Below are 24680 nucleotides of genomic sequence, written 5' to 3'. Positions count from 1 at the left end.
CAGTACCTAGCTGCCTCTAAGGTCCACTGCGGTTCTAAATATACAATGGCCTGACCATGTGTGAGTCTCCTGTGCTGGTCTCCAGGAGAGATGTGTCCAGGCTGGTTGTGGGAGGAGGGGAAGATGTGGGCTGATGGGACATAGTAAGAGATCTACTTTTCTAAGAGGGTAGCCCTCTGGCTCCCTCACTCATCTCTGGCTCTGACTGAACAGCTGGAAATGAGTGAATTTCCTCCTCCTTTGGGGAGCATGATGCTCCTGGAACATCTTCTGCAAGATTTGTGCTCTGAGTTGTTTTTTCAGGGGGGAAGGGAAGGACAAACTGAGCCATCCACACTCCTCCACCTGGCTCCTTCTGTCCTTCTGACCTGTGTGGCCTAGGTCACATCATTTCATCACCCTGGGTCTCAGTTTCCCCATTTATAAAATGAAAAGTGTTAATCCAGATAGCCTCTGAGGGCTTCCAAATCTATGATCCGGGTCCCATGTACCTGTTAGATAGTAGAAGGGGGACCAGGGGACATTCTGTCACTGGGGTCAGTCAGGAGGTAAGAACAGGACTTTCTTCATGGTTGTGACTGAAATTGGGGCTTAGTCTATGACCAGAATTAAGACTGAAGTCAAAGCTAGGGTCAGGGATCTGTCTGTGGCCAGGGTTGAGAGAGGGGTCAATCAGTCTGCAGCCCATGTTAGAAGCCAGCATATGGCTGGAGAAAAAAGTTGTTCTCCGTATAAAATTCTATCTTACCAGTTCCCACCTTCGGACCCTTGATCTTGGCCTCAGTCAGTACTGTCATCCCAGATATTGGTCTTGAACGAGACTCAGTGAGAAAGTGTGCCTGATCTCCACTCACTGGGACTTAATCAACCAACCAACCAACCAATTTATATGCATTTATTAAGTGCCTCCTGTGTGCCTGTTACCATGTTAGGTTTTGGGGATAGAACAAAAACAAAACAAAACAAAAAAAGGAAGCAGTCTTTGCCCTCAGGGAAATTAAATTCTCTGAGGAAAAGTCCAAAGACACTTCCCACTGTGCATATGCCCGGGGACATTACCTTGTCATATGAAATCAGGAACATTCAAGACCGTGCAATAAGTACCCTCCACATCCAGCCAGTTACCAATTCTTCCCAATCTACCCCTTCATAATGTCTCTCCCCTCTATCCTTCTTCCTCCACATATCACTCTCTTGCCTGGACTATTGTAATAACTTCCACATTAGTCTCCCTGTTTCTAGGCTCCACCCTCTCCAACCCTATTGTTGCTCATAGGCTTTTCAGGGTGCCCAGCTACCAAAGTGGTTTTCTAAAGGACAGTCCTGACCTTGCCCTGCTAAAAAATCTTCCATGTGTCACTATTGTCTCTGAGATGGAATTCAAGGTCCTCTTTCTGGCATTCAAAGCCCCTGATTTTGAGTGTGTGTGTGTGTGTGTGTGTGTGTGTGTGTGTGACAATGGGGGTTGAGTGACTTGCCCAGGGTCACACAGATAGTGTCAAGTGCCTGAGACTGGATTTGAACTCATGTCCTCCTGAATCCAGGGCTGTTGCTTTATCCACTGTGACACCTAGCTGCTCCCAGCCCTCCTAACTTTGGCTCCATCCTTTCCAGTTTCATTTCATAGCACTCCCATTCACACACTCTACACTCTAACCAAACTTGCCTGCTAGATGATCTCTATCCTGTGTAGTTGACCTCCTGTCTTTGTGTTTGCTAGGGTGTGTGTCCCCTTCTTGTCTCTACCTCCTTGGATCCCTAGCCTTCTTCTGGATCCACTGCACATCTCATGAGGCCTCTCCTTATTTTGCTTCCCATCCCCACTCATCACTTCCATATCCAGTTAGTGCTCACTTCCTCCCCAGATGACTGTGTTTACTCGGTTTACCCTTTTGTTTATTTATGTGTATGGGATGAGGTGAGAGTTTTGGACAGTGCCATTTGGGGGTCCTAGACCCCACCTCCTGAAGACATCCTAAAGAGTTTAGGCCAGGGCTGGGTTCCCAAATCAAGTCTCCTGGAGAGAAAAGAATCAAACACATGAATTGAGCTAGAGAAGCCACAACACAATGATCCTTGTTATGAAGGAGCAAATCAGGACTTTTCCCTCCTGCTACAGAGAAGGAAGACCCACATGGCCCCAGGATTGGAAGCCATGGAGAGGCAGCTGGCAATCCCTTAGCCTGAGAAAGGCCAGCAACTGGGGAAGAGGTAAATGGCCTACATGGCTGGGTACCTGAACTCCTGAACCCAGCTATGGAGAAGCAATGGCAGACCTTCCTGGCCCAAGTAATGGCGGCCATGGAAAAGAGATGTAAGTGACTCATGGAGAGAAAACCAACTGGCCTGAGAAGTGGCTGAAGTCTGGATATAGGGGCATAATACAGTGACTACAGTTCTGGACCTCAAGCCTGGAGATAGAAGAGGACCTTGGACAGCACCAAGTTCCTGGACCCAACTTCCTAGAAAGGAGTTGGAACTGTGTGTCTTCCTATAGTGCTGTGAGTTACTTGAACTGTGCAGGTCTGAGGGGGGATGGGCTGACTTCCTTTAGCATCTGCTTTATTTTAGAGTTCCAAACTTTTCTCCCTCCCTCCCTCCCTCCTTTTCCTCCCCCCTCCACAAGATCGAAACCAAATTATATATGTACAATCCACAAGTGCTCTTTTTCTCAGTTCTTTCTTTGGGAGTGGATAGTAAGCTTCCTCATTAGTCCCTTGGGATTGTCTTGGATCATTGCATTGCTGAGAGTAGTTAAGTCATTCACAATTGCTCATTGAACAATACTGCTGTCACTACGCACAATGTCCTCCCAGCTCTGCTCACTTCACTATACATCAGTTCATGAGTCTTTCCAGATTTTTCTGGGATCATCCTGTTTGTCATGTCCTATAGCACAAGACCATTCCACCACAATCATATAGCACAGCTTTTTCCATCATTCCTCAATTGATGGACATTCCCTTGATTCTCAGTTCTTAGCCACCACAAAGAGTTACTATAAATATTTTTTGTACAATTTCTCCCCTTTTCCCTTTTTCATGATTACTATTGTTAACTGTTCCATTTCCATCCTATTCCCTTCCCCATGATATTTATTCTATTATCCATCTTCTTTCATCCTATCCCTCTTCAAAAGGGATTTGCTTCTGTCTGTCCCCTCCCCCAATATGCCCTTCCTTCTTTTGCCCCTCTCTCTTTATCCCTTCCCCATCTATTTTCCTGCAGGGTTAGAGAGATTACTCCACCCAATTGAGTGTGTACCTTATTTCCTTCTTGAGCCAATTCTGATGAGATTGAGGTTTTTGAGCCAATTCTGATGAGTGTTAGGCTCATTTACTGGGGATGGGCTGACTTCCAAAGCATCTCAGATGCTATCCCCAGGCCACAAGATGAGGCCATGAGTACGGAGAACTGAATAGCTCCTGAGGTGGCAGAGTGGCTACAGTCTCCTAGAAAGAGAAAAATCATCAGAGGGAAGGAGACTTTTATCATTGTGAAGTCCTTAATATTTTTTTTTTTGCAGTTTTGAGTTAATTCTTTGAAAGTTCTGGGACTCTGTTTTTAGTCTCCAATAAACCTGACTGGGGGTGTCTAGTTTATAATCTATTCAGAGGAAACAACACAAACACAGATAAGCAACTAGTACATACATAGAAAATAAAAATCAAAGGATTGGTTTTGGGGATGGCTTCAGGACACTCATGAATAGAAAAGGGTTTCAGGAGGAACTGGTACCTGAGCTCAGCCTGGCTGGGAGCTGGAGACCCCAGTTCAGCTCGACAACATTTATTAAGAGCCTACTTTGGGTCAAGTGCTGGGAATATCCAATAAAACAGTCTTCTCCCTCAAGGAGTTTACATTCTACTGAGATGGGGAAGGGGAAACAACAGATATGGATAAGCAATACATGCCAAGGAATTTCAGAATTTTGTGTTGGGAGGAGCATTAAAAATTGAGGGGTGGGGGGGTGGGGCTTAGGATCCAAAAGGCCTTTTGAAGGAGGTGACATTTGAGCTAAATCTTGAAAGGAATAAGAATTCCAAGAGTCAGAGGTGAGGAGGAAGAGCATTCTAGGCATGGAATACAAAGGATTCACCTCTGGAGAACAACCAGGAAGCCAGTTAGGCTGGAACAAAAGATGCATGATGGGAAGTAATAGGAAATAAGTCAAGAATAGGGCATCTCAATCAGGGGATTTCAGGGGCTCGTGAATGAGGGTGGGAATAAAATGTCCCCTTTATTTTCTCTAATCTTTGGATTCTTTTGTAATCCTACTTTTTTTATATTCAAAAGCATTATTTGGAAAAGAGGTCCACAGGTCTTGCCAGATTGCCCAAGGTGTCCATGACACAAAAAATGATTGAGAAGCCCTTGGTTAAAACATTAGAATAGAACCAGAAATAAAAGGCTTTAAAAGTCAACCAGAGAAGTTTGTAATTTATGCAGGAGGCAGCAGGGCCTTGAAGTTTCTTGAGTAGTGGAATAATATGATGAGACATGACTTTAGAATATCTATTCTCAGCCATGTGAAGGATGGATTGAGAGAGAAGATCCTGGAAGAAGGGAGGATGATTAGGAGGCCATGCCAGTAGTCCATGTGGAAGGTGATGAAGGACTACCTGGCCCAGAGTGGAGGCCACATGAGTGGAGAGAAGGGGATGGATATGAGAGATACTGAGGATCAAGGAATGACAAGACTTGGTGACTATTTGGGTGATCAAGAGGGAAGAGTAAAGGATGATGCCTGGATTTCAAGGATGGTGGTGACCTTGACAGAAACCAAGATGGCAGGAAGAGGGGTGGGTTGAAAGGGAAAGATGAGTTTGGGAAGTTGAACGTGAGATGTCTTTAGAGGCAGCCATAGTATCCTGGGCCTGGAGTCAGGAAGACCTGAATTCAAATTTGGCCTCAGACACACACCAGCTGTGTGATCTGGGGCAAGTTAGTTAAGCTCTATTGACCTCAGTTTCCTCAACTATAAAATGGGGGTAAAATAACAATAACTACCTCACAGGGTTGTTGTGAAGATCAACTAAGATAATATTTGGAAAGTGCCTAGCACATAGTTGGCGTTATAGAAATGCTTATTCCCTCTCCCTCTTTTGGGAATATTCAGGTGATGTCCGGCAGGCAGTTGGTGATGTGAGACCAGAGTTTAGGAGGGAGACTGAAGATGAAGATCTGGACATGGGAGTCATCTCCATAAAGATGATAATTGAACCCATGGGAATCAATGAGGAGAGAGGAGAAAAGAGGACCCAGGACAGAGCTAGAGGGCAGACCCATGCTTGGAGGTGGGATCTGGATGATCATAACAAGCTCTGAATGATTTTTTTTTTTTTTTGCGGGGTAATGGGGGTTAAGCAACTTGCCCAGGATCACACAGCAAGTAAGTGTCAAGTGTGTGAGGCCGGATTTGAACTCAGGTCCTCCTGAATCCAGAGTTGGTGCTTGATCCACTGCGCCACCTAGCTGCCCCTAAGTTCTGAATGATTGCCAGTGGAGGCACACAAGAAGCAATTGGATAGAGAGGAGGAAACCCAGAAAAGAGCAATCTCAACAATGACAAGCCAGAAAGGAGAGATCAGTGAGCAGTGTCAAAGGCTACAGGGAGGTCAATGAGGATGAATACTGAGAGAAGGTCATTGGATTGAGCAATGAAAGAATTCCTTGGTTGCCTTGGAGAGAGCAGCTTCAGTCAAGTATCTGAAGCCAGATTTAAAAAAAAAATTAAATTGTATTTTTTTCAATGAACAATAGAACAAGGGGCCAAGGGACTGCAAGGCAAAGGAATGGTTTAAAGTGGAAGCAATTGAACTGTAGGTTCAGGATCATGAAGGGAAGAAAGTGAGGCAACATCTGGGCTGATGGGCTGGGAGAGTGGCAAAGGGCTGATTGACCGGAGGTCACAGGATGAAGAATAGGGTCAGAAGGAATGAGGAGAACAAATGGAAGGGGAAAATGACCAGCATCCAAGAGAGGAATTTCAGAGTTCCAAATCATGAATGAAAACATGTATGGGTGATGGGAGAATAAGGGCATGAACGATCCTGTGTGTGGAAGGAAGATGAGGTCATGAGGATTAAGGGAGTTCATGACCTAGGAAGCCAAGGTATTTGGAAGGGCATCAACCTTGCATTGGATGTTTCCAAATATGGGGGTAGGGGTTAGACTGTAAGGTAGGTACTGAATTCCCCAAGAAAGGAGTGAGGATAACCTGACGATTGAAATAAGGTGATATAAATGGATGGGGTGAATCTTTTTTTTTTTTTGCAGGGCAGTTGGGGTTAAGTGACTTGCCCAGGGTCACACAGCTAGTAAGTGTCAAGTGGCTGAGGCCGGATTTGAACTCAGGTCCTCCTGAATCCAGGGCAGGTGCTCTATCCACTGTGCCACTTAGCTGCCCCTGGGGTGAATCTTGTAGCAAACTTTGTGAAGTGATGGTAGCAGACAGAGCACAAGGAAATGGCATTAAGAAGCAAGGAATATGACCCAGTGTATTCAGAGGGGATAAAAAGCAGGGATATTTAGTGCTGAAGTGGTTAGCAGTCTACTACAAGGATCCTGTTTTTGAGAGTGCAGAAAGATGGAAGGAGAGTGTGAGGAAGAGGCCTAATAGGAAGGGTAGTTTGGTAATGATAGAAGGGCAAGGGAACGAGAAAGCATCAAGGAGAACATCATAGGGACACGGGAAATGGATGGGGATGAGTGAGCAGGGCATGGCAACAAAGAAAGGGAGTTTTCACCTGGGCCTTATTTGTCTCTAAGCCACAGGGATATGGAGAGGAAGAGACAGCTTGCTAGCCACTGTTGTACCCTCCCCAGTAAACCAGCTAAAGCATTCATTTGCTTCCCTCAGCCCCTTCACTCCCTTTCCAGGGTCTGGGCTGAGGCTCTGTCCCTGGGATGGGTCTAGGTGGCCAGGGTAGTGAAGGTCCTGGAGTCTGGGCCATCCACGGAATCTCTTTTCTACATAAAGCAGCATAGCGTAAATAGAAAGAATGATGGGTTTGGATCAAGGGAACCTACTCAGCTTGTCACTTACTACCCAAGTGACCTTAACTTCTCTGGCCCCCATTCCCTCTAAAATCAGGTGGTTGGCTTAGATCATCTCTAAATTCCGATTCTAAAGTCCTGTGATCCACCGTGGTCTTCCACTCCTGGTGTTTCAGCCTGTGATGGAAAAAGCCACATCAGACCGTGGTGGTGGGGGCGATGGGGAAGAGAGGGCTGTTTGTTTATGTGATTTCAGAGTCTGAAGCCATGAGTTTGAGCCCCAGTTCTGACATTTATTGTGTGACCTCAGGAAAATCTTCATCTCTCCAAACCTCAGTTTTCTCTGGACAAGAAAAATACCGGCCCTATGATCTAGCCTGGGGCTTGTCTCAGGGAGAGTGTTTTGTAAACCTTAAATCATGATGGAAATGGGAGTTGCTATTATTATTATTCCAAAGTCTCCCATTATTGAAACAAATGAATACATGGCCCATATATTTTGCAATTTCCCCCCAAACTTCAACCAAGCTTTCGTGGTTAAAATTCCGAAGTGTCCATCTAAGTGATATATGTCTAAACATCGGGAGGCCTGTTTAAGAGATAATGTCAATGGAATGGAACCGTCTCAGGAGATATTACTTCCTGGATGTTACCATAAATGGGAAAAACCATGGATACAGGGAGTTGGCATGTCGATGCAGAAATGGGGAGAGATTTTCTGGCAAAATGTCCCTCATTTGCAGATGCCTTCATGTTCTTTCTTTCTTTCTTTTCTTTTCTTTTCTTTTCTTTTCTTGCTGGGAGAGAGTAGTTGGTCCCAAAGCAGGGTGTGCAGCGGATCCTGCTCACTGCTTCCTACACCCAGGGGCCACCCCCTTCTTCCAGCCTCTCCCTCCTCAGTGGGGTCCCTGTTAGGACCTTCGTTATCTTGACACTCCCTATAAATGCCATTTTAAAAGACTTGTAGCATAATAGTGGTAATAGAAGCACCTGCTGTTTGGCTGGGTAATTATTTCATTCTCTCCTTGGGAACCTGATTACTGCCAACTGAAGGAGAAGCAGAGCTCCCATTACTGCTTAAATAAGACGCATTCACGCAGCAACAGGATTAGTGAGCCTGGGCTTCCTGCAGTTTCTAGCAGGGTTGGCCCACAAAAGAATATTCCTGCTTTGCCACTCCCACAATGGTCCCACAATGGGGGGGGGCAGGGCAGCTGGTCTGTCGGGGTGGGGGTGGTGGGGCAGGAAGGCAGCAGCAGCTGCTGCCAATAGCCCTACTGAGAGCACCAGCGATGGAGGGTGTTAAAAACAAGGAGGGAGCCGGTCTTTAGACCAGCTCATTCTATTGTAGTATTTGAGCATTTTGGAAGGAGGGAGGACCAGAGAGTCAGGGGAGCCCTGTGGGTGGGAGAGCAGCACAGCCCTAGGGAGCCTGGAGATCTGGGGGTGTGCCCGTGTTTGCTTTCTGTATGTTGTGTGTTTCTGAGGAAAGTCTGTGCACTGGACTGTGCTGTAAGCTGCTCGAGGTCTTAGATCCAGCACATACTGAAGGGCTGGACAGTGATAATTCTGGCTCCCAAGGTCAGTGACACCCACATCTAGACAATTCCATCTGAGCCTTTCTTTATTCCCTTCTGTGTTCCCAGGGGCTGCAGGGCAGGGCAGGGGGGAAAGAGAAACCTTGTCCTCTGGGCAAGGATAGAGGGATGGGTGAAGGACAACCAGAAGAAGCTATTATGATGACATGGAGTGATTTCTGTAAGTCCGTATTGGGGGGGGGGGAGGGGAGAGGGAGTCAGGGATGTGCTAGAGCATTGGGAAATAATGGAAGTATAAGTGGGACAGGGTCTGACTCACAGTGGGACCTTGAACCTTAGTCTCCTTCTCTGTAAAATGTGGGCATTTAAGGTCCCTTCGGATGGACTGATTTCTTCCAAAGGATTTCTGGAGAAGTAAAGGAGAAACGAAGGGGTTACCATGGGGCATAGCAGCAGGGTAGACAGGTTGGGCTGAGGGAAAGAGGTGGGATAGAAAAGGCCAAAAAGATTGATCTAGGTGGGTCTCCACTGTAAAGGAACCTGTAGCACACCTAAAAAAACAGAGCCAAGGACACCCAACTGGGGAGGGGGGAGGGTATGATTGGCTTTGCCTATTCACCATGTGACCATGAGTGACTCATACTTCCCTTTCCAGCTATCAATTTCCTGTTCTCAGACCATTCTTTCTTGCCCCTTTTTATTCCTGCTGTTTTCTATGCCTATAATATCTGTCTCCAATTCACAGACATCCTTTAAACCAAGACTTCAAAAACCTACCTTTTCCCAAAGCCCTGTGTTTGGTAATGCAGGTCGAGAACTTCTTTGCAACTTAAAGTTTTTGGTTTTGTTTTTATTTTTTATTTATTTTTAAAGTTTTTGTTTTTAAGTGAAGGTTTTTTTTTTTTTTTTTTTTTTGTGGGGCAATGGGGGTTAAGTGACTTGCCCAGGGTCACACAGCCAGTAAGTGTCAAGTGTCTGAGGCCGGGTTTGAACTCAGGAACTCCTGAATCCAGGGCCAATGCTTTATCCACTACGCCACCTAGCCACCCCTAAGTGAAGTTTTTTTAATGAACAAAAATAGTTTTTTTTCTTTCCTTCCTATCCCCCTCTAAAATTGAAAGAAAAGCAAACCCTTGTCATAAATGTGCATAGTCAAGCAAAACAAAATCCTGTTTGCTGTGTCCAAAAACTGTCTCATTCTGCACCCCGAGTCTGTTGTGGCTCTGTCAAATGAGATAATATTTATGAAAAAGTGCTTAGCGTACATAGTAGGTGCTGTATAAATGCTTATCCCCTTCCTTTCTCCTTCTGTCTCGCTGTCAAGAAGCAGACAAAGTACTTCATCATTGGTCCTCTGGAATCGTGGTCGGCCATTTCTGCCACTTATAGTCTGAGTTTCCTGGGAACACTGAGTCAGAGGCTGAACTTGAACCCAGGTCTTCCTGGCTCTGAGGCCAATTCTCTATCTACTAAGTCACATTGGCCTCTCATAGTTATTCAGTTCAATTCAGAAGGCATTAAGGGTGACATTGTGTAGGGCACAGGAGGTCTAATGGCATCCATAAAATGGGTCTTGCTCTTGGGGAGCTTATGTTGGGGTGGGGGGAGGAACCCACCAGGGACACAGGTAAGGAGCTCAAGGAAGGCATTACCTACTCATGGAGGAGGTGCCGCCAGAGCTGAGCTTTGTAGGAAGATCAAGCTTTCTGCGAGGCAGAATACAGAAGGAGGTTATGCCAGACATGTACTGATGTCTCATCCCTCTTGTATACTAAGCATGAGGGCAGAGATCCTCTCTTAGCCAGATTTTTCAAACTCTCTCAGCCTCCAGCCCAGTGCCCCCTGCACACAGTAATAAATGTTAATATAAATGTTAATAAATGTTTGTAGATTTGAATTCGTTGAAGCTTCATGAGCCCTGGAGAAAGGGTAGGATTTCAATGGGGGTGAAAATGAGAGGAAATGGCTTGAGAGAAGGTGTCCAGGTGGGTCTGGTGGATGCTGAACAAGGGATATTGAGGCTGGCAGACACGAAGGGTGCACATGGGGAGGCAAAGAGAGCTCAGCTTAGCTACATATGTGGGGTTTGGGGTCAGGGAGTTGGAGGGGGCTACTGAATGTCAGGCTAAGGGGGCTGCATTTTATCCTGTAGGTAAACGGGGAGGTAATCCTGTACCTGGGCAGCTAGGTGGCACCACAGTGCAGAGAGTCCTGGGTCCAGTCAGGAACCACATCTTCCTGAGTTCAAATCTGGCCTTAGACACTTACTAGTTGTGTGACGCTGGACAAGTTACTTCATCCTGTTTGCCTCAGGTTCCTCATTTGTAAAATGGGCTAGAGAAGGAAATGGAAAATCCATCCAAGAAAACCCCAAATGGGGTCACAAAGAATCAGACAAGAGTGAAAATCAACTGAATGAAATCCTCTCCTTCCCACTGAAGGCTTTTCTCTATTAAATGATCTTTAATTATTCTTTCCCAATTTGCAAGACATTCTTTATGGCCATTTTGTTCATAAATGTGAAGTTGGTGCTAGTAGACTATGTTGTCTGGTTGAGAGATATTCCCACATCTCTCTCTCTCTCTCTCTCTCTCCTCCCTCCCCCCCCTCCAAGAAGGTGCAATATCCTCCACCCTTTCTAATTAGCCTGGGCTGACACACAAGTAGTATGCCTGTTTGGGAACAGGAATTAGGAATAAGACAGGAAGGGCAGAATCTTTTTCTGACTGACACTCATTAACTCTGTGGCCTTTGGCAAGTCCTTCTTTGAGGATCAGTTCTGCCTCTCTGTAAAATGGGCAGCTCGAAGCTCCCTGCCTTACAGGGTTTGTTCAGAGGAAAGCCTTAAACCTCAAAGTGCTAAAGAAAAGGGAGGGGCTGTTCTTAATATTGTGATTATTGTTGTTCCTACTGCCCAGGAAGGGCCCTGTCCTGCTCTGGGGAGGAAGCCAGCTCAGGCCCTGTGCCAAGCTGGAGGGGGTGGGGAGGCAGGCGCCTGGGTTTCTTAAGGGCTGGATTAAGTATTCCTTCTCTGTCCCTGCTCCCCATCCCAGCTTCAGCATCTATTTGAACTCTGAAACCTCAGACAAATTGTAGCCCAGGAGCTGGTGTGGGGTGTATACAAATGTGGTTCACACAGCTCCCCCCCTCTCCTTCTCTCACCCCAGCAATCCCTGCACTCTCCTAAGCTGTTCCTTTAGGGATGCTCTAGGTCAGCTGGCCCCACCACACACACACCACCACATACACACACACACACACACACACACACACACACACACACTCATAGACACATGGCAGCCTAGGAGAGCAGTTGTTGCTGCTGGTGTAGAAGAGATGGGGAAAAAGCTTCAGGTTCCTAGGATTTCCTCTTATTGCCCTGGACTGGGTTGGGGGCCTCTGAAGCAGCCCCTCTCCCCACCTTTCCCTGGGAGCCCTGCTTGATTCAAGCTGTTGGCTTCTCCTGGGGTAATTTCTCTCATTAGTGTTTCCATTATTTTGAATAGGATTCCCGTTGCCCCTAGCAACCCAGCTCAGGACCTCCCTCCTCTTCCTCCTTCCCTTTCTGTCCCCTTCCTTTTCCTCCTCCTCATCCCTTTTCTCCCTGTGCTCTGCCCTCATCTCTCTCTTCCTCTCCCTCCTGCCCTTCCTGCCCATTCTCCTTAACCCAGTCCTTTCTCTTCTTAGGCTAGTTCTTACCTGTTCTCTTCATCCCCCTCATTTTTCATCAGCATAGGCAACTCCCCTGGAAGAACCTCCCTCTACCAATGCAGGCTGGCACCTTCTCTGCAATTGTCTAGGGCCCAGGTGGGTGGCCATCCTATATGGGGGTCACATAACCAAATGTGGAGGTTGTGAAAAATGTGGCAACAGTAAAAGGTTATGTATACCTGAGATTGCATAAACATTTCTCAGGTGAAAAGGAGTCTAGAGTGGAAGATGTTTAAGAAGCCCTGGGCTAGGGCACTGAGAGGTCTTGACTTGTCCAGGGTCACACAATCCCAGTGTGAGTGGGTCAGAAGTAAGACGTGGCCCCAGGTGTTCTTGAGGGATAGTGTGGCGCAGGAGATGTGGTACTGCGCCACATTGTCCTTCAGGGATTGTGTGCGTTATTACTACCTTTCACAGATGAAGGAGTTTAGGCTTGGAGTCTTTAGGTAACTTAAAGGTGGCCGATAATAAGGACTGGATTAAATGCTTATTGACCGATGGATCCAGCTAGTCAGGATCAAAGGTAGGCTTCGCAATCCAGGTTACTTAATTTTCTATGACATCATACCCTCCTTCAGTCTCCAAAGGGTAGTCTTGGGTAGGATGTAGAAGGGGATATGGGCAAGGCCTGAATGATTGATGTGGAGGATTTACTATGGGAACTACCCTAACCCCCATTACAAACTCCCATTACCCAATACTGACCATCTCTTTGGGCCTTTCCCTCCCTCCAGCCAATAGCTCATTCTGGCTAATACCCACCTGAGCTGGCACCAGGGGTCTTTATATGCACTGGGTTTAGAGTTAGTAAACTTGGATTTAAATCATGACTCCACTATTTATTAGCTCTGGTATCTTGGGCAAATCAGTCCCTTCTCTTTTCTATGCCTTATCTTCCTTCTTCATAAAATGAAAGAGCTGCTGCACTAAATGTTCGCTAAAATCTCTTCCAAATCTAACATCCCATGACCCATAATCTCTAAGGATACTGCTGTTCTCGAGAGGCTCCTGGACAAAGGCTTGGCCATCATGAGTCCTGCTGAGAGATGTGGGTGCTTTGATTATCACAGGCTTTCAGAGACACAAGGGACCTTTGGCAGTCATCTAGTTCAACTCCTTATTTGGCAGAGATGGAAACTGAGGCATGCTCAGAGGGGCCAGAGCCCAAGGTCATGCAGCTAGTGTGACCTGAGGTGGGACCCACATGGCAGGACAGATGGAGATCCTAACCTGAGAGAACAGGACAAATGCAGGGTTGGTCACTATGGCCACAGAGCCCAATCAGGCCTCAGGCCCTCTGACCCCAGGACCAGAGTCCTTTCTAACTCTTTCTCTTAATAGAAGGGAGGACACACGCATACTTCAGGGGTTCAATAATAGCCCATTATCATCTTTATTAACACCACAGAAGTATTAATATTCATACTACCCACTGAAGGGAGCTGCCAAACTGAGTTATTAAATAATGCATGGCATACCATATCATAATAATTAATTATAACCACAATGACAATTGAGGGGGATGCAGAGGCATGTGAATGTTGCCCCCTTCTGGGCAGACCATGAGGTTGTCCCAGTAGTCCCTGGTGCTCTGTTGCCCTCTAGTGGTTGGAGGTACATGGGTAACAATAGTTAACATTTATAGAATGCTTACTGTGTGCTAAGGACTTTACAACGATTATTTCATTTGATACTTGGGTACTTGGGGAATCTTGACTCTGTCACTCAGGAGACCAGTCTACCCCTTCCCTGGCTCCTAGTCAGCTGTGCTTTAGTTGAGAGCATATAAGGCTCTTCTCTGGGGGTTGGTTTTTAGCACAGACCACCTTTGTTTTAGGTCATGCTTTTAGCCTAAGAGCAGCTGATAGGATGTTAGTAACAAAAGTAAGGGCGGTGGCAGTGCCATTGTTCTCCATTCAGGTTAGACTACATCTAGAAGGAATGCTGTGGTCTGCAGTGAATACCTCCATTTAGGAAGAATATTGACAAGGCAGAGAGCATGGGGGGGGGCAGGGGCGGGGGGGGGGGTGCGGGGTGGGGACAGGGCAACCAGGATGTTGAGGATGGCTCATGCCATCTGATGACCCTTTGAAGGAGCCGGGACTGTTTAGCCTGGAGAAGAGAAGCCTTGCTAGAGATGGCATAGAGGTGGGCAGGGGAGGTATCTTCAAGTATTTTAATTTGTTGTCTCCCCTTCAGAGATCAGAAGTAGGAACAAATGGTGGCAGTTGCAAAGAGGCAGATTTCAGTTACTTAGCTATCCCAGAGTAGAATTGGCTGCCAGTAATGAGTTCCCCATCACTAGAGGTGTCCAAATAGAGATCTGATGATGCCTTACCAAAAATATTGTTGGTGAGGGAATTCCTGTCTGGGTAAGGAATGGATTAGAGATGGCTTCAGTGGGCTCTTCTAGCTCTGAGATTCTCCAGTCTCCTTGCCAATGCTGTCACCCCTCAGGACAAGGAGGTGAAGGGTTTAGGTCCCTCTTCTCCCTCCCACCCTCATTGATTAATCAAATACTTCAAATAATTGCGGCTGTGATGATTGATGGCCAAGCCCCGGCTAATTACCCCAGGGATTAAAATGACTGTTTCTGTTGAAAAAGGCTGCAAATGAGTTAATTATTTCCTTTGCCCACCTCTCTAACCTTGTTACACTTCCAAATGAATAGAAATATTGATCCTGGACCTGACTGGGGTTCTCTGCAGCCCTGGCCCAGCTGCCTTAATTAGGATCTGAAGCCGTTCAGTGGCCTGCTCCTTGTGACCAAGGAAATTAGCTGGCACCTTATTTGGCCTCCTTGGGATACGCCATAGAGACCATCCCTTCCAGCCTTGTCACGGGGGAAGTAAGGATGCTGCCCGGAGGGATTTTAGAGGTAATCTAGTCTAACCCTCTCACTTTTATTTTTATTTTCATTTAAAAATAAGTCAGATGAACACCTTTTGCTTTACGTTGCAGGCTTTCTAACAGAACATCTTCCTACCCCCACCCCCACCCCCTGCCATTGAACTTGCCTTTGTAACAGTTTAGGGAAACAAGAGCTACATTGATAATGTGTCTCTTGGAATATGTAACAATCTGTGCCCAGCCTCTGCTCAGAGGAGGAAGGCAGATTTCCTTATCTGGTCTCTGGAATGCCTTCTTTCACCGGGACAGAAACTGTGTCTTTGAAAGGGGAGGGGACTCGCTCAAGGTCACATGGCTAGGAAAGGACAGATCTAGGACAGGGATATAGGTCCACGGAGTCTAGCTTACTGCACAACACTGCCTCCACCCTGGGAGCAGGCAGAGAACAGGGCCCAGGAAAGAATGAAGAAAGCTGAGAACTCAGGAAGCAGGAAGAGCCCCAGATCGGGAGCCAAAGACCCTGAGTTTGTATCCTGGTTCTGCTACTTGCTTCCTATGTGATTCTGAGCAAGTCACACCTCTCTAGGCCTCGGCTTCTTTATCTGTGAAATGAAGATAATCTCTAAGGTCCTTTTCTTCCCTAAATCCTATGATGGCTCAGTTGCCTTCTTGGCCCTCCCCTCTGTGCCCAGCTCTTGTTTGTGACTGAGTGCAGGACCAGAGGCGTAACTAGAGTGAGGTGACTGGGGCTTTGTCCCAGGGCACCACAATCTGGGGGGGAATGCTTTCTCTTTGAGGCAGTGGTGGGGAGGATGGAAGACCCCAGGCTCCTGGTGGGTCAATTCCAGGAAAGATTAGGGATGGAGTCAGCTGAAGAGAAGATACACTTGCAGATGAGGCACAGCCCTAAACAGAGGCCAGAACAGCTCCTGGCCCATGGGGATGAGCATCAGATGTGGGTTTGGCCCTTTGAAACCCTTTCTATTCATGGAGAGTAGGAGCAGGTCTGAGCTTCTATAATTTGGGGTATGTCCAGGAGGTGTCCTTGGTTCTGGTAGTGAAAATGTTTCCCATGAAGGGATGTGAAAAATCTCCTTGACCTGGGGACTTATTGACCCATGATACCATGAATGGCTAGGTGACTGAAAAACCATTTATTAAGCACTTGCTGTATGCCAAGCACTGTGCTGAACATTAAATATAAAGACTAAAGTGAAGACAGTCCCTGGGACTTGCACACTGATAGGGGACACAACACACATTGGGCAGTGGGGGCCGGGGATGGGTCCTGGGGTTAGGAATCACTCTTTCCAGAAACAATGGCAGGATCCATTTGAGTATGGCTTCAGAACTTGAAAGCCAGTGGGGAGGAGGGACCTCTAAGGAACCACGGGATCCTTGGTTGGCAGCATCCAAAGGCTATGGTGGAATGACGGAGAAATTCCTTGACAAGTAGAAGGATTCAAAGGCTAAGCCTTCTGGGGAGACTCGGGGAGCAACTTCTGTGACCAAACAGAAGTTGAAGCATGGGGGCAAGACCCTGACATTGAACTGTATTCTGACATTGCCAAAGGAGGTGTGGCCTGGGTGGGGGCACAAGCCAAGAAGAGAGTGATTTGTGGGGCAGCTCTGAGCCTGAACTCTGTTCTAGGCCAAAGGTTATGGAGTAATAGGTGGGGGCCTGAGAAGGGAAGTGACTTCCCCAAGGTCACACAGTAAGTGCGGCAGATGGGCAGCTAGAACTTAGAGCTCCTGCCTCTCAGTCCAAGGCTCCTTCTCCTACGCTGTGCTCTCTTTGGGGATCTATTGGAGTGAGCTGATGGTGCCATCTGGGGTGAGGGTTGTCGATCCTTCCAGACCCCGGGAAGCCAGGCAGTGCTTTGCCTGCTTGGAAATTGATCTATTTCCTTTTGATTAACAAAGCTCGCTGCATTCCCTGGCTGCCAGGCCAAATGGCTTTGGAAAATAATGACGCTGTTTGAGCTCAATTGGTGTCAAACTCCATTTCAGGCCATTTGAAGCCAATCCATTTAAGTCTTCTCTCAGCCAATGAAATGCTGGCCATCCCTGGCTCCATTCTCCTGCTCCAACATTACTATTTTCCCACCTGACAGGAGTCCAGTCCCCTGAGGCTCCTTGTTCTCTTTGCCAAGAGGCCTGAACTCTGCCAATCTAAAAATGGCAAGGGCGGTGGAAAGAAAGGACCAGAGAGGTTAAACAACTTACATAGCAGGGCACAGCTGGTCAGCAACAGTGAACAGGAAACCATTCATTTGAGCATCCTTGTCAGCCTTCATCCCAACAGGCTGGACACATTTCTTTACATTCCTGCTCACTTGCCCTCTGAGCTTAGGCAAGTTATTTTCCTTTTCTAGCCCTCAGTTTCCTTCTTTGTAAAATGAATGCATTGGACTGGACCAAGGATTCTTGTCCTGGGGTCCATGAACTTATTTTAGAAAAATATTTTGATGAGTGTTTTCAATATAATTGGTTCCCTTTGTGTATCCTAGTTTATTTGTTTAAAACCATTCATCTGAGAAGCGGTCCAGAAGTATCACTAGGCAGCTTACAAAGGGGCCCAGGACACACAAAAAGTTCAGAATCCCTGGATCCTTAAGTCCTTAAAGCTTTAAATCTTAGGATCCTTAAAACTGTTAACAAGGTGACAAGAACAGAGTCGGCTCACGGAACACAGAGTGCTTAGTGCCAACCCCATTTCATAGAAGTGAAAACTGGGGCAGAGAAGGGGAAGAATTTTTTTCAGACTCCCCAAGGTTAGAAAGAGATAAAGTTGGAAACAGAACCCTTTGATGGCGTCTTTGTACAATGAGGGAGTTGGGCTAGAATATTTTCCAAGGTCGCTTCTAGACTTTGCTCTTTTCTTTCCCCTACCATACACTGAAAAGGGCAGGGCGCGTGGTAGGGGATGGATGAAGGTCGGCTAACTTGCTCCAATGGCCAGGTGGGTCAGTGGTTAGCTGATGGTGCTCAGGAGGTTGAGATCATAGACTGAGTCCTCACTCCATACCAAGCCCTATCTTAGGCCAGTCACCTCCCTTCCTAAGGTCCAAATGGGGAGGGGATGAGAATATGGATGGTTTCCTGCAACCCATCCCCACTGCTGCAGACGTAGCTCATTTCATGTGGTTAGAAAAGTCATCTTCCTATAAGAAAGGAAGGATCTCTTTTTGGGGGTGGGGTTGGGGCGACAGAAAGCTCTGGGCCTGACTATTGTAGTACAGAAGGGCTGGGAGTAGAGTCTGACTCTCAGCTAGTAGACTCGTAGACTGTATGGGATGGACTTTAGCTGGGATGGAAATTGCCCAGTCTTCATTTTTACAGAGGAGGAAGCTGAGGCCCAAGGAGAAGAGAAAGAAGTCACATAGTGAGTGAGGGGTGGAATGGGAAACTTTGATCGTGTACATATTGTTTCCCCTCAGTAGAATGTAAATGTCTGGATGATAAGGACTTTGGGGGGGTTGTCTTTGTATTCCTTAGGACCCAATATGGGCTTCTTGGATTGGATTGCTTTGGATCTAATCCTGGCATTGCCACAAACCACCACAGGATCTTTGGCAAAAACCTGCGCCTTTCTCCTTGCATGACTTAAGGAGGAGGAAGATCATGTCTTTACATTCCTCTGTTCTTGTCCTGTGAGCTTAGGCTCACAATGAACTTTGGAGTGTAATCAATCAATCAATCAATCAATATTAAGTTTCTACTATGTGTCAGGCACTGTGCTAAGATCTGGGGATACAAAGAAAAGCAAAAGACATTTCCTGCACACAAGGAACTCTTAGGGAGGGACAGAAGGAGAGAGAGAGAGAGAGAGAGAGAGAGAGAGAGAGAGAGAGAGAGAGAGAGAGAGAGAGAGAGAGAGAGAGAGAGAGAGAGCGTGCGAGCAGCAGCAGCACTTGGAATATTCTCATGGCCTGGCCTGCTAGGCCTTTCCTGAGGATTCCAGAGAGAGAACCAGGCCCCTTTGGCTCATATATGCTGCCTGGGCTTGGGGCCTTCTTTTGAAGAGGAGTGGGGAAGAAGGGGAAGGTGTTATGGGATTGTTTATTAAATCTTAGGGACAAAACGTGTCCACAATCTCCCACGCAATGGAACAGAGAAAAGCAAGACGGGAGTGATTTCTCTGGAGAGACAAAGGGCGCTTGCTGGGCTCTGGCACAGAGAGTGGGCAGGTGAGCAATGGGCCTCTGTTCAAGTGCAGAAAGAAATACATTATTATTTTTAATGGAAATTCAAAGAGGGCTTTGTAGCTGTGAGGGGCTGAGCTATTGCTAACTCTATTTGGCCAGGCTGGTGGGCGCTTGTGTTGTTGAGGACTGGATGGGGCCTTGTGGAGGCTGGGGGAAGGCCTTCCTTTGGCCCTGACTTGGCTTGCTCTCCTGGTATGTAAGTGATGGCGGGGCCCTGCATTGGGGGAGGGCAGAAGGAAGATGTGGGATCACTGAGGGCTGAGCCCCCTTGTACCCAAGAGGGATGACTGAGGTTGGGTTGTGGGTATGGCAGGAGGATTAGAAGAAAAGGGGGAAGGTGAAAAGAAGGGAGAGGAGAAAATTATAAGGAGGAAGGGAAAAGACAAGTATGAAGGAGGAGAAAGGAAGAGAAAGAAGAGGAAGAAAAGAGAAATACATGTGAAGAGGAAGAGGAGAAAGAAAGAGAAGAGGCAGAGTTTGTAAGTACCTGAGTGTGCAAATGCCTGTAAGCCTAAGTGTTTTCTGTGTTTGGGTGTGTGCCTGAGGGCCTTCTTGCCTGCCCTCCCCCACCCATGATTTCTTGCTCTTGCTTATTGTCAGCTATATGTTGAATGCACAGGCTGGTCCTGTTCTCCTAGCATCCTCTTATGGTCCCTCTAGAACAGAATCATGGAATCATGCCCAGAACACTTCCCTGGGCAGAACTGGCTGACTGGTCCTGACACATGGCTGCCAGGCAACCACCCACCTGTTATGTCCTATCCCTGCCTGTGCCCCACCCCCCATCATGATGAAAAGACTCTGTCTGTCTCTGTCTCTCTTTCCCTCTTTTCCTCTCTTCTCTCTCTTCCTCCCCTACTCTACCCCATCATGTGTCAGGATGTCATTTAGGGCAGACCTGAATATCTGTAGCTGATTGGAAATAAGCTGGCCCAAGCCTTGGGGAGTCCCTGGTGGCCATGACCAGGAGAAGGGAAGCATAAAGGACCCCATCAGCAAGGGCAATAAGTATGAGGAAACCCAGTCATGGGTCCCTTGCCAGGCTGATGGGAGAAATGGAGCTTCTTCTATCCAATGGAATATTATTATCGTTCTTTGTCCTTTGTTCTCCAAGAGACCCATGAGACCGGGAGCTGATGTCATGACTTGCAGTAAATTGGATTTAAGTGAGGGAGGGCTGTGCAAAGTTACCAGCCTCTCTCCTCCAGAGCCATCTGGGTCCAGTAGCAAGATATACATCACCATGACTGGAGATGACTCCAGATGTTTGAGGCAATGGGAGTTAAGTGACTTGCCCAGGGTCACACTGCTAGTATAGTAGTAAATGTCAAGTGTCTGAGGCCAGATTTGAACTCAGGTCCTCCTGATTCCAGGGCCAATGCTCTATCCACTGCACCACTTAGCTGCCCCTATCCAATGGAATAATGGGGGAATGGGAGGAGGAGGGAGGGAGGAAAGAGAGGAGAGGAATAGAAGAAATGAAGGAAAGAGGATCTGAGAAGAAAAAGTCTCTTACTCTGTTCTGAGCTCCAGAAAGCTAATAGAGCCTGACAACTCCCACCCAACATGGAAACTATTAAGGAGAGAGGATTGATTAAAGCCCCAGTCATCGGGGCTCCCCTGGGTCCTTAACCCCATGTTGGAGGCTGAGCTGATGCCTCCCTCCCCTCCACACAATTAGCATCTCTTGTCACTAATTGATTCTTCTGGTGTTCACAGGACAATTAGAATTTAAATTGCCTTTTACAAAGGTCATGAAAACATGATAAAAGACGAATCTATTAAAGAGGATCTGGTATTATTCCTTCTTTACTCCCCACTCCCCATCCTTGAGACTTGATTTTGGACCTTTCAGATGGGCCTTCACTGACTCTTTAATGAATGAAGAGGAGTTTGGAGCTTAGACCTTTAAGCATTCCCGGTGTGTTTGGGGGGCAGGGTATTGTCACAACCAGACGGTCAGGCTGTACGTAGCAGATGCTGCCAATAGGCTTAATGAGGCCACCGCCCTCCTCCCACTCCAGGTTGTCTTTGGGTAGCAGCTAAAATTCAGGGGCGGAGAGTGTGTGGGCTGGCATTAGAGAGGATGGTCTCCTTACTACGGGTGTAGACCTGGGCATATTGGAGGGAGAGGGAACAAGAGAACCCAACATCTACTAGTCGTGTCAGTGGGCATTTTTGTTGGCTACGCTGCACTGTCTGGGTGCTTCTGGGTGGCTTTCTCTTTGTGTGTCTCTGATCCTCCTCTGCTGAGTGTATCCCTGGGAATGTCTTGTGTGCAGAGCCAAGCTGTGAGCCACCTAGGATCTTGACCTTGCAGATCCTTAACGCAGGAGCCTCATTGGATCAGGGTCCTTGACTTGACCCTCTCTTGGGCAAGCCTAGGCCAGAGGTTGGGGGATGCTGCCCATGGGAAGTAACTTTGGCAAAGATGTTTTCCTTGGCAGGGTTAACGCTAACAGTCCTTGACATTTATATAGCACTTTACAGTTACAAAATGTTTCCTGGCCCCAGGTGGAAGCATTCCTATTTAGACCTCTGAGCACCATGGAGACTTATGCAATGCTCATCTGTCAGTGAGAGCCCAGTGATCATGGTGAACCCTGGGACTATTCTCTCTCTCTCTCTCTCTCTCTCTCTCTCTCTCTCTCACTCACTCACTCACTCACTCACACACACACACACACACACACACACACACGCACATCTACCCCTATTCTCTAGCTGGGATGTGAGCATTTCCTGGTCTGTGCAGGTCCTACCTTTGCCCAGGATGCCAAAGTATTTTCCTTGTCAGGGCAGGATGTTGGCCATTGCTCTTGGGAGAGAACTGGGCTCTTTTCCTTGGTTAGGAATAGAGACTTTGGGGCTTTGGTCCTCAGGCCTATGTGCCAGGGAGACACCTGATATCGGAAGCATGGCTGGCCCTATGCATAGATGAGACAGATGACTGCCCACCTCCTCCTCTCAGGGTGCTTGAATTCCCCCATCAGCCATTTCTCTCTTTGAGTTCAGGGCTGCCCTCTTCACTCACCTATAAATCCAATCAGAATAGTAGCTTGCCTGAGCTATGGGAGCAGGAAGGGGGAAGCTTCTGCCAGCCAATCTAATGGGGACCAGTCTGCCTTCCACTCTGAGGCTGCAGGATAAAAGCAGGGAAAACCAACTTCTGGGGAGGTATTACAGGCAGATTCCTGTCCTGGGATGGGTCACACATCAAACCCCTTTGCCAGTCATCAGCACATTAGAAGTAGGATGGAATGGTGGGCACAGCCTTGGACTTAGGGCCGAGAGACTGGCATTCAGACCAACATTTGCTAGTGGACTCAATGAACAAGTCAGAGTTTGAGACTCGGAAGTCAGCTCACCTTTCATGGCCTCTGTATTCTCAACTGTAAAATGGGGGTGATAATGCTAGAGATGCTGTGCGGAACAGTGCATTGAGAGCCAGCCTTTGTAGTCAGAGAAATCTGGCTTTGAGTCCTGTCTGTGATACCTCCTGACTGGGTGACCCATGGCAGTTACTTAACCTTTCTGTGCCCCAGGCACCAAAGACTCTGAAGTTGCAGAGTAGGGAGCGATTCTACATTGGGAGAGGACACCCTCTGGTATAGTGGAAAGAAGCCTGGATTTGGAATCAGAGGACCTGGGTTTGAATTCTGGCTCCTGCTGCTTCCTAACTGTGTGACAAGTCACTTAGACCTCTTTGGGCCTCAGTTTCCCCATCTGTCAAACGAGGCCTTTTGACATCCCTTCCAGTTCTAGTTCTGTGATCTGTTCCAGGCTAGCAAAGAGCAGAGGACTCTAGTTTACAGAGTCTAGACTATTTGAGAAAATATTTATTAATAATGGATTTCTAGGGGGACCCAGAGATCAGTTTCAATACTTCCCCCTCTCACCCCAAAAAGTTCGGCTCCTGCCTGGGATGAGCCCAAGGGAAAAAAGGAAATGGAGATTGATTTTTTTTGGTGGGGCAATAAGGGTTAAGTGACTTGCCCAGGGTCACACAGCTAGTAAGTGTTAAGTGTCTGAGGCCAGATTTGAATTCAGGTCCTCCTGAATCCAGGGCTGGTGCTTTATATAAATATTTATTTATTTAAGTTTTCAACATTTGTTTAGATAAGATTTCCAATTTAAAATTTTTCTCCCTCTCTCCCCTCCCTTCCTACTCCCCTAGGCAGCAGATAATCTGATATAGGTTATATATATATATGTATATATATATATATAAAATATTAAACATATTTCTGCATTAGTCATGTTATAAGAGAAGAATCAGAGCAAAAAGAAAAAACCTCAGAAAAGAAAAACAACAGCACCAAAAACAAAAGAAATAGTATGGTCCAATCAGCATCCATATTCCTCAGTTCCTTTTTTTCCCCCTGGATTTGGAGAGCCTTTTCCATCATGAGTCCTTTGGAACTTTCTTATACCATTGAATTGGTGAGAAGAATCTAGTCTATCACAGTTGTTCAACACATAATGTTGATGATACTGTGCACAATGTTCTTCTGATTCTGCTCATCTCACTCATCATCAGTTCATGCAAGTCCTGCTCATCGTTTCTTACAGCACAATAGAATCCCATTACATTCATATACCACAACTTGTTCAGCCATTCCCCAATTGATGGGCAGCCCCTCAGTTTCCAATTCTTTGCCACCACAAAAAGAGCAGCAATAAATATTTTTGTACATGTGGGTCCTTTTCCCTTTTTTATGATCTCTTAACACAATAATTTTAAAAACACAAGTGTGTGTTTTTATTCTTCTATATCAAGTCTATTTCCCAGGGATGCCATGCTAGGCTTCTGGCTTCCACACACATTTCTGGAGACTGGTAGTTTACCTGGGCTTGGGGATGGGTGCCCTCCCTTCCTCTTCCCCTCTTCGGATATGGATGCCTTCACCTTTTCAAGGCAGGTGCCCTGTCAACGACTAGTAAGTGTCAAGTGGCTGAGGCTGGATTTGAACTCAGGTCCTCCTTAATCCAGGGCTAGTGTTTTAATGACTGCCGCCTAGTTGCCCCTCACGTGGATTTTCTGGAGATGCCAACCAGACCTGCATTTTAGATGCTTGCTGAGTATCACGATGGCTGATTTTTCCAGACTGCTCTGCTCACCCAGTGTGGATCTGCCAAGGAGGATTAGCTGGCACCAACACAGACTTCTTGTTGCTGAGAAATTCGACTCTGTGCTGCTCAAAATTGGTCTTGTAGCCCGAGGTCCTTGTAGCTGACCTCCCTGGATATAGACCCATTTGGTCTAACCCAATTCTGGCTCTTCCTGGTTTGTTCCTGCCCTCATCTGATGCATGTGGTCTTGACAAGACCAGGGGAATCTAGGAACACTGAGTTGGGAGGCAGACGACTTGGG

The sequence above is a fragment of the Dromiciops gliroides genome, chromosome 2, assembly GCF_019393635.1.
Source record: "Dromiciops gliroides isolate mDroGli1 chromosome 2, mDroGli1.pri, whole genome shotgun sequence".
Taxonomy (NCBI): Eukaryota; Metazoa; Chordata; class Mammalia; order Microbiotheria; family Microbiotheriidae; genus Dromiciops; species Dromiciops gliroides.
Note: the sequence above shows the minus strand (reverse complement) of the source record.